Source organism: Zeus faber, assembly GCF_960531495.2.
Source record: "Zeus faber genome assembly, chromosome: 19".
NCBI lineage: Eukaryota > Metazoa > Chordata > Actinopteri > Zeiformes > Zeidae > Zeus > Zeus faber.
Genome location: NC_137206.1, coordinates 11,055,316 through 11,066,086, shown reverse-complemented (window position 1 = coordinate 11,066,086; position 10,771 = coordinate 11,055,316).

Sequence of the window (10,771 nt, the reverse complement as noted above, 5' to 3'; positions counted from 1 at the left end):
GACCTCAGGCTGACCTTTGGACCTCGTCATAACAGCGTCAGGAAACTACTCTGTAACCAGAAAAGAGTCAGATAAGTCAAGATCATTATTTCTGTGACTGGGCCCTTGTCGCCACACAAGCTGGAAAGATGTCAAGAAGTATTTGTGATGTGTTGTCAGGCTCGGAGTTCGAATCAGGGCTGTCTAGTACATCAGGGACAAGCATAACCGTACCCCCAGCTAGGTCATTACTCAGAATGAAATCAACACCTTAAATGGGCAAAGTAGGAAGAACACAACTTTAAAAAAATCCACTGACTAGGAAAGACTGAACATGAATATTGTGCAATGGGATAGGTACAAAACCCATTCCAGCACCTTGTCAACAGCACTTGAGTGACATGATTATTTGGTCAATAAAGGTAAGATGCCTTCTCGAATGATAGACTAGGAGCCTCATGTATCTCTTCGTCAGTGTCTTTTCTGGCTTCCGATTTTTTGGATCCCCGGTGAGCGAAGCAAAGACCTCTGATATGAAAGGTATGAAACATTGAAATTCGGGAACCATAATCTGCTTTACGCATCTCCTTTTCATGTGTCTCTAGCTGAAGGTGGGCTAGGCAAACCTTCAGCCTAGCATTCACACTCGATACACAGAACTCCGGGGAGAAAGGTTCAAAACGAGGCAAAGCTGCACAAGGAGCCTCATGTTTAACCATGTCCTCCGGAGGTGTGGCCAGTGCAGCCTGTTCCTCCTTGATATCTGGAACAGAGGAAGCACCTGGTCCAGCAAAAGGAACATCGTCAAGAAAAACCTCAACCCTAGACTGTGCATGGTGAACAGGGACTACATGGACCGTTCCCTCAAAATTTCCAATACCTTATTTTTGATTTTGTTTTCAATATCATACTTTTGTACAGAAATGTTAAAGTGCAATACACAATAAATCATCCTTGCGGCTTAAATCAACAAAGCCGGCCCGCAGCATAAGGACAACGGTTAGGGCTAGGGGAGGCCACAACAGTGTAGGGGTTGTCGCTCTAATGAACAACAGGTAAAATCCCCCCATCCCCACACACACAAAAGAGGAGCCATTGTCGTGTCCATCTGCTCCTGGGCTTATTCACACACTCTCCAATAAACTGTGTGTCTGAATCCCCGTCGTCTGTGTCTCTGAAAACGCTTGGGTGGCGTGTGGTAGGCAAAACTGAAAAGAGCGAAGAAGAACAATCGTGGAGATGGAGCTCTCATCCTTGGGGGTGTGGAAACAAAAAAAAACAACCTCACTCATTGAGAGAACGGTTTCAGTTGTATTTCAAGTCTGTGAGAACTCTCAATAATTCAATTCAGTCGCTGCTTTTATACTCCCCAACACTGTTTCAAGTACTCCACGATCTCTGTTGGAACTGTTTTGGACGTTAAGTGATGAAGGGGCTGTTATGTCGCATTTTCTGCCGAGAGCCAACATAAAACCGACTGGTAAAATCTTTTAACAACATTAATTCAATACGAGATAATCCGTAAGTATAGATATAGAGCTTTGTTTATTTTTCTGGAGAGGATGAAGTATTTTCTCCACCCTTCCATTTATGTCCATGGTGCTTGTTTTGAAGTGTTAAATCTGAAGGAAGTGCCACACGCTGTCTGGACTTTGAGACCCAAATGTTCAGAACACCATTACAAACTCACTCACCCGCCTCCCACTCATGACACCCCCATTCCTCTCCCGCCCGTCACTTTGTGGTTGAAGTGACTTTGCGCCGGTCTGCGCGGAAAGGAAACGCCGTCTGAGCCGCCACTAGCGATCAAGGGGCCGCCTGGGCGGAGGAGGCTTCACGCTGGCCTGCCACCGCCGGGGTGTAAATGCCGTACCGGCCTTCCACCCCTCCATCCGTCCGTCCATCATCTTTCTCCCTTTCTCCCTTTCTCTCCACTTGCCGGTGACAGCGCCGCATGTGAATCGCCGCAGAGCCATCATGCGCACTTCTATCTCCACTTCATCATAGTGGCGGAAGGAGGGAGCGAGGGGGAGGCGGGGGCGGGGGAGGCGGGGGAGGCGGTTGAAACGAATAAGGATGGAAGGACAGAGAATGGGGGGGGGGGCGAAACAAAGGAACAAAGGAAGTGAGAGGGGAGCAGAGAGGAGAGCGGAGCGAAGCCGGGCTGAGGCACAGGAGAGTAGAGAGCAGAGATAATTGGGCAATGATGGGGGCGAGGGAGAGGGATGATACTGGCAATACTGGTTAATGCTCAACAGATTGGTTTGTTTTAGGTTGTCTTGCCAAGCCATAAACCAGCCAAGACATGCACGCACACAAACACACATATATAACAGTATAGGTATATACTGTATATACAAGTGCTACTGACTTAAAACACAAGCTACCTGTGCATTCCGGTGTTGAAAGAATTTAAAGGACACCGAACACACTGTTGTGTGTTGCGTGTACACATTTACCCGTTCACACACCAATGGCAGTGTCAGCCATGCGGGGATACAAGCAGCTGCTTGTGTCCCCTAGGGGGTTAGGTGTCTTGCTCAAGGACTCCTCGGCAAAGTAGCCGGGACGAGCCGGGGGTCAAACCACCAACCCCCCAGAAGACCAGATGATCGCTTTACCTCCGGAGCTACTGCCGCCCTAGATGAGTATTGAACCGTCAAATATCATCTTTTACCATCAAAGAAAGACTCAAAAGCCGTTCTTTTTTTTCCCCTTTCACGTTAAATTCTTCTCGATAAAAGATCTGTCCGGCGTCAAATTGAGTTTTAGCCAATTCAAATATGTGCCCTGACAAGGTGACATGACTACTGAACCTGGTTTGACGCCGGCCAGGTCCATTAACTTCCCTGTTTATGCTCGTACAGAATGCACGCGCTCTAATCTTTCTTTGTTCTTGTTTCTATGTGTTTTGTATCACCGCAATTTATGCTCCCGTCGAATACACTCGTTGTTTGTATCTCTGGATATCGTCTTTGACATGGGATGGTAATTCCAGTCCCCCCGGGTGTGCACGAATCAGCAGGTGAGCCGATGCTCCCAGCGGCCGTCTCTCCTGGTGGGGTCATACGCGGGGGCGAGCGGGGGAAATTAAGTGGCTTGCGGCTGGAAAAGAGAAACCTGGCAGGTTCCCTGTATGGCTTCCGAACCCACACCCACGGGCGCCATCTTCCCCGCCCCCCACCCACACAACTTCCACACCTCATGTTAGTCACGAGGCCGGAAAAAGGATAAGCTGGTAACACGTTTGCAAAGTGAATAGTTTGCCTCCATTTTACGCCACGGAACTGTTATCGAGTCAACCCACTCCCAACAGATGCTGATGTATTTATGCAAATGACTGACAGGATAGTAAAACTCGGTATGTCCTTCAAGTAAACAAAAGTGACAGACGGCATGAATTGGACCTCCGCCGATGCACCTGGGAGAATTATTATTCTCAGCTTGAGAGGGGAAGCACGGGGGCCGATGATGTCGCAACAGGATTTCCTGTCGAGGAACAATTCGGTTGCTTTCGGCGCCCGGGGCACATTGGGCTTCAAGCCATTGGCGGAGGCAGTCGTGGGACGTGTTCCTACCGATATCGAAGACAACCCAATTGTGCCCAATATTGAAGCAACCTCACATGAGTACGCAAGGGGTTAAATTCCTTCTACCCGTCTCTGAAGAAATGGCAAATTCGATTGATTCAGGCTTGAGATTGCGAAGGCTCCCACCGGCAATTCAATCAGCAAGTACAGCCTGTCAAGCTTTCTTCCTCACGGAGAGATATTCCTCAAATAGGTTATAACAAATAATAAATCATTCCCTAAGTGACACCAGGAAGGTAACATGATTATCTAATTACATCGATTTATATGGAGAAATTGCACTTCTCAACAAAGGTTATGTCATTACCACTTACTGTCACCACTTCTAACCTGTGGTCATCGACAAACTATATTTTGCTTTTGACACCCTTATTCCTTCCTTAAAGTAGTTAATCGCTCTATCATGAGAATGTCGGGAGCAGCGGTAGGACAGAGATTGGAGAGGCAGGTGGAGCTACAGGACCTCAGGTTTGGTGAGAGCAATCAGTCAGGGAAAAGAGCAATCCGTTATACGGCAACATGGAAGTTCATGACTTGATTTCACAATTGATTTGTTTGGAGCCTAATGCTAATTTTCCTCCATTATGCCTTGATAGAAAACATTATTAGCTACAGAAGATAATGTATCCATCTACCACTGACACACTAGCGACGTAGAGAGGGAGGAGGGAAAGACGGGGAGGGAAAAGTGTGTCTTAGATAGATAGACAGACAGACAGACAGACAGACAGACAGACAGACAGACAGACAGACAGATAGATAGATAGATAGATAGACAGACACAGACAAATAGATAGACAGACAGACAGACATACAGACAGACAGATAGACAGATAGATAGATAGATAAGGCTGTTATTCAGCATAGATGGATGTCGATTTGTGTGTGTTTGTGTGTGTGTGTGTGTGTGTGTGTGTTTTGCCGAGCCTTAAATTAGCTTTGAGGTGTGTTATCCATCATCAAGTCTATTCAATAATTCAATAAGAAACAAATTTGCACAATAACCTACACAATAATTTCTTGCACACATCGATGAATAGACGCGCATACACACATGCACGCACACACATACACACACACACACCCAGACACACACACACACACACACACAAACACGCACACACACACACACACACACACACACACACACACACACACACACACACACACACACACACACACTGGCAAATAGCATGAACAGCCTGCAGGTACTTGCAGTCAGGAGATATTTGTAGTAGTGTTGTGGCGGCAGTAGCTCTCGTACTGCATGCAAGACAAGGCAAGGCAAGTTTATATGTATAGCACATTTTAACAAGGCAATTCAAAGTGCTTTACATCAAACATCAAAAGCATCAAGACAAAATGCAAAAGAGACACATTATAAAAGCACAGAGAATGCATAGAGTAAAAAATTAGAATGCATAAAAGTTACAGTGCAGTGCAAGAAATGAATCAAAGAAATCTTGTTTTACTCTTTGTTTACAATTATTTTGCCAATTCCCAGAACAACGTTTTACCTTGTCAAGGCGACATCCTAGCCCCGGGGAACCGGTCTGGAGATCTTTCATTTATCTGAAATCGGGGTTTCAAATATGACAAAGCCGTTAAAATACAGCGCTCATGAAGCCACTAGTATTCACATTTTAACACAAGTGCTTTACATAAAACATCAGAAGCATGAAGAAAAAGTGCAAAGGAACACATTATAAAACGAAAGAACACATTATGAAGTAAAACATTTGAATGCATAGAATGCATAAAATTAAGTTATAAAAGCTACAGTGCAGTGCAAGAAATGAATCAAAAGCAAATTTGATTTAGTAAGGGCAGCGGCAAACAGAATCAAGGCCGAGAAGTCTTCGGCCTTGATTTCAAAGAGGTGAGAGTCGCAGCTGACCTGCAGTTTTCTGGGAGTTTGTTTCAGATTATGTGGTGCATGAAAACTGAACGCTGCTTCTCCATGTTTAGTTTTTGACTCTGGGGACAGAAAGCAGATGTGTCCCAGACGACCTGAGAGGTCTGGATGGTTCCTGACGCAGCAAAAAACAGAAATGTATTTTGGCCGACATTAGTATTTTGAAATAAATTCTGTTGGTCTCTTGGACTTGGACTTAGACTCTTGGTCTTATTGAGGACTCATTAAGGCAGGAGGGGTGCGAGGGATTCGGGTTTGACATGCTTGGAGGACTCGCACCCCCACCCCCCAATTTAAATTTGAACTGAAATTACCAACAGCACACATTGAGCAAGGGGGTTTTCCGGGACGGCGGGGCACTGGTGTGTTGGTGTGGGGAAGTGGTTGGGGGGCCCCCTGCCGGCTGGGTTGGGGTGCTGGCAACTTGCATCTGGTGGCAGGTGGTTTCTGGCGTGCTGTGACCCGGGTGCTTTCCGGGACCCCTTGCAGCCTGCCGTGGGGCTGGCTGTGGGGGTGGGGCTGACTTGCGTGTGTTCGTGTGCTGAGCACCCTCGGCTACGCGCTCCGGGCGTGCAGCTGGATGGGGCGTCTGGCCGGTTGCTATGGGGCGGGCCTCGCCCTTGCGCGGGGCATTGGTGGGCATGGGGGCCCCACCGGCTCGCCTGCGGGGCCGGTGGCTCTGGCGTGCCGTCCGTGGCCCTTATTTACTGCCATGACTTTGACTAGAAGAGGCCACGTGCCGAACTGCTGTTCCAGTTTCCTGTTTCCTGGACTTAATTAACTCTGTTTTGTCGATGTTGTCCTACGATGTTTATGTTTTCCTGGGTACATATTGTTGTTTGGTTCTATCTTTATCTGTCTGACCCGTGGTGATTCTCCCCCTCTTGGAGCAGTGATTAGTTGTTTAAAGGCAAAAGAGGGGGGTTGGTGGTGGTTAAAAAAAATTGAAATAAAGAATAAAATGAAGATCTATGCATGGACAAGTTTTTCAAAATTCTGCTGAGACATAAGTCCTTTAATCCTTGATATATTCTCCAAGTGATCGTAAGCTGACTTTGTAATTGTTTTAATGTGGCTGTTGAAATTGAGTTCCGAGTCCATGACTACACCAAGATATCTGGCTTGGTTTGTGCTTTTTAACATGACTGACTAACATGAAGTTGTTCTTCCTTGGTTCCAAAAAGCAATTGCTTCAGTTTTGTCTTTGTTTAATTGGAGAAAATTGTGGCGCATCCAATCGTTGATTTGTCCATTGCACTTGCTCGGTGATTGTATTTGACCACAGTCCCGCGGTGATATTGTTATGTAAATTTGTGTCGCCTGCGTAATTATGGTAACATATTTTGTTGTTTTCCATAATCTGAGCCAGTGGGAGCATGTAAGTGTTAAACAGAAGAGGTCCCAGAATGGAGCCTTGGGGAACTCCCCATGTCATTTTTGTAAGCTCAGATGTGTAATTACCTATAGACTCAAAGTAGTCCCTGTCCTTTAGGTAGGGTTCAAACCAGTTCAGTACTGTGCCAGAGAGTCCTACCCAGTTTTCCAATCGGTCTAGTAATAATGCGGCCAATCGTGTCAAATGCAGCACTGAGATCCAGCCACTATCTGTGTTTAGATGGATCATCGAAGACCTTAGTAGGAGCAGCCTCAGTGCCGTGTTGTGGTTGAAATCCTGACTGGAAGACATCAAAACATTTGTGTGGTGCCAAGAAATTGTCCATCTGTTGCAAAACAGCTTTTTCAATGATTTTACATGATATGGGCCTATAACTGTTCATTAGTCAGGTGTGTCTAGATGGTTATTTTTTTTAAGAGTGGCTGAATGACGACAGTTTTCAGGGCCTGTGTGAAGAAACCTGAGAGAAGAGAAGTGTTGACAATTTATAGAAGATCTGAGGCCATGACATTTGAAACATTTTTTTGAAAAAGCCTTTTGGCAGAATATCAAGGCAGCAGGAGGAGGATTCAAGATGTTGTATAATGTCCTCCAAGTTTTTATGGTTGATTGGATCAGACTGTGTCATGGTATTTGGATTGATTTTTAGTGGACACGGGGACACCACATATCCTGTAACCTGATATGACGGCACTGACTGCGTGTCTAATTTTCAGAATTTTGCCCGTGGAGAAGGAGGTGGATTCATTGCAGGTCCTGGTGGACAGAAGTTCAGAGGCTACCGACGCAGGAGGGCTATTTAGCCTGTCAACAGTAGCAAACAATGCACGGGCATTATTATTGTCTTTGGCGATGATGTCAGAGAAGAAGGAGCGGCTAGCATTTCAAAGTTCCAGATTATAAACGCAAAGCCTCTCTTTATAGATAGTCAAAATGAACGTGGAGATTTGTTTTTCGCCACCTGCGTTCAGCTTTTCGACACTCTGTTTTTCTATATTTAGCAGCGTGGCATTTCTCCATGGAGATTTTCTATTACCAGAGACCACCTTCCCCTGAGTCCAATGGCATCGATGACATTTGTAGTTTTTAAATCAAAATTATCTGCAAGCTCACTGACTGAGACCGAAGAGAGGGCGGCTGTGGAAGAGAAAGCCTGAATAAATATTTCCCTGGTGTTTTCGGTGATATATTGTTTTGTGATTACCCCTGTTTGAACATTTGTGTGCACGGAGATATTACTCTCAGAGAAAACACAGGAACGAACAGAGAGAGCAGCATCAGTCACCGCCATCTTTGAAGCGTTCAGACGCTTGGAGATGATTAAATCCAGGGTGTGGCCCTTGCTGAGTCAGTCCATAGTCATCAAGAACACAACACAGATCTTTGGTCCCTTTGTCCCTGAGGGTTGTCAACATGGATGTTAAAGACACCCACAATAACTTCACAGTCAAAGTCAATACAGATCATACACAGCAATTTGGCAAGGTCATCAAGGTTGCCCAGTATTAAGGTGGCCTTTAAATATTAAGGAACTTAGCTCGAGGGGAGGAATTCAACTGAAGAGCCCGTGTTCAAAAGGAGAAAAATTTCCACAAGATATCCGCTTGCCTTTGAGGGACTCATCCAACAAAACGGCAACCCCACCTCCTTTCTTATGCACTCCAACGTCACTAATAAATCTGAAGTTGGGAGGGGTCGACTTGATAGGAACAGCTGCACCGTTATCTTGGTCTAACCCAGTTCCAGTTGAAAAAATAAAATCAAGGTTGTGCTTCATATGACATCATTGATTAAAAAAAAGTGTTTCCTGCCAAAGACCTAACATTTATTAAAACTAGGTCTGGTGTGTTAAAAGCATTAACGATAGGAGTAGAAGTACCAACAGCAGTGGTCGTAGTTTATACTGTAATATAATGGTAACCTTAGTTGCAAAAAGCAAAATGTCATGGTGACAAAACCAAAACTCTGCCATGACAACCCCCTCTTCTGGGCTCTTCAGTGGCTTCCTGGTCTTTTCTCATCAAATCTCATCGAGACATTCTTACTTTCCTCACCCTTCTGTATCTCCAATCACTGTGGGCGTCCAACGCCGCCTCGTTCACTCCGCTCCGTCACCCTCGCAGGTGGTGAAGATCCGCCCTCGACACAAGGACTCATCTGTGACTCATCTTTCTCACCTTAGCTTCCAACGGCTTACAGCCACCTCCTGTGGCTACACCGGGGGCTTTTCTGCATTGATCTTCACCCGTGCCTACCCTTAAAAAAAAAAAAAATCTTAATTTAAATATTCAGCCAATCATCATTTGATTTCACAAACTCAAATACACTGTGAGCCCTCGGTCAGACGGTTAGGATCGAGCGAGACTTCCATGTCTCCAAGAAAGCTCTGATAATCTTCACGTCAGCCCTCCATCCTGGTGGCGCAGAGGTTACTGCAGGGGGTTCCAGAGGGTCAGTCAAGAAGGGCATGGCTCGGCTCGTCCTGGACGGTAGAGTGGGAGACTGCTGAGCCCACGCGATCTGGGACCCAGGTGGAGACAATGGACAACACCAAACTGGCTGCGAACAGGTGTGGGTCGCTTCAAGTCCTCCATGAAAAAATGGGGTCTCTCTGACAGCGCTGCCTGTGAATGTAGGGAACCTGAGCAAACAGAGGACCACATTATCAATGGATGCGACTACCACAGTCTACTGTCTGAAGCGGGCCACTTCGAACTGGACCTGCCGACGATGAAATGGCTACGCGATAGTGTACTGGACATATGATGTCATACAAAAGAAAGCAAGATCTTCACGAAAATGTGTTTGGGACTAGAACTTGTGGCGTCAACAACACCGTCACCTTCCTAGAACCACCTGCCTTGGAACCAGTCGGAGGACTCAACAATCAGGGCCTCCGCTTTTAATTGGTGCGCCAGGCCCGGAGGACATGGCGAGCTCAGGAGGGCTTAAGGCAACACCTATGCCCTGTTTGTTGAGGTCCACCGGCCGCTGGTGGCCTCCAGTGTCGGAGATAGGTAGGTTTCCATAGAAATAGCCGGCTGGGGAGAGGATTCTGATAAAGAGCAGCCCCGAGGTGAAGCACGCTGCATGGATCTGCTACCCAGCCTGTCGCTGGCAACAGTTCCAGTCAGCTTCCTTTCATCTGGCACCTGGTAAAGCAAAAACCACCAATGTGAGGATGATAAGGAGCTATAAGAGCGTGCACTCTCTACAGACACACACACACACACACACACCAAAAAAGACGGAAAATGGGAAAACTGGGAAGTCGCTGGGGTATTCTGACTCCCCCAAGTTTTCCTGATATGCCGTTAAGAAATAAATAACAACACGTTCAAGGACTGTGCACACGCCCGATTACAGGATAAACTGCGCGTTATAATGAAAGCTCTCCCCCGCATTCTGAATAGGAGCTATGTCACCCAGAGGACAGGAAATGTAGAGAGAGAGAGAGAGAGAGAGAGAGAGAGAGGAGGAAACAGGAAGTTATAAATAAAAAAACCTTCAACAGTATATATATACAGCATATGAGTGTGTTTATTTATAGATGCATTGTATCTGGTGTGCGTGGTTTCATGTGCCCGGTGTGCAGTTGAGTGTGTATATGTGAACCCGTCGAAACATGCAAGCATGCACCATCAAAACGCACATGTATGTTTATATCTTTGAGTGTGTGTGTGTGTGTGTGTGTGTGTGTGTGTCTGTGTGTGTGTGTGTGTGTGTCTGTGTGTGTGTGTGTGTGTGTGTGTGTGTGTGAGCACGCGAGATGCAGATCCTCACCCCAGCGTGCGTGCACACGGGCGCACGGGAATATTGGGGCATGTATATGTGTAAGAGCGAGCGTGTATTACAGGAGAATGGGCGTAAACAGGAAGTCGGAGCAGGAGG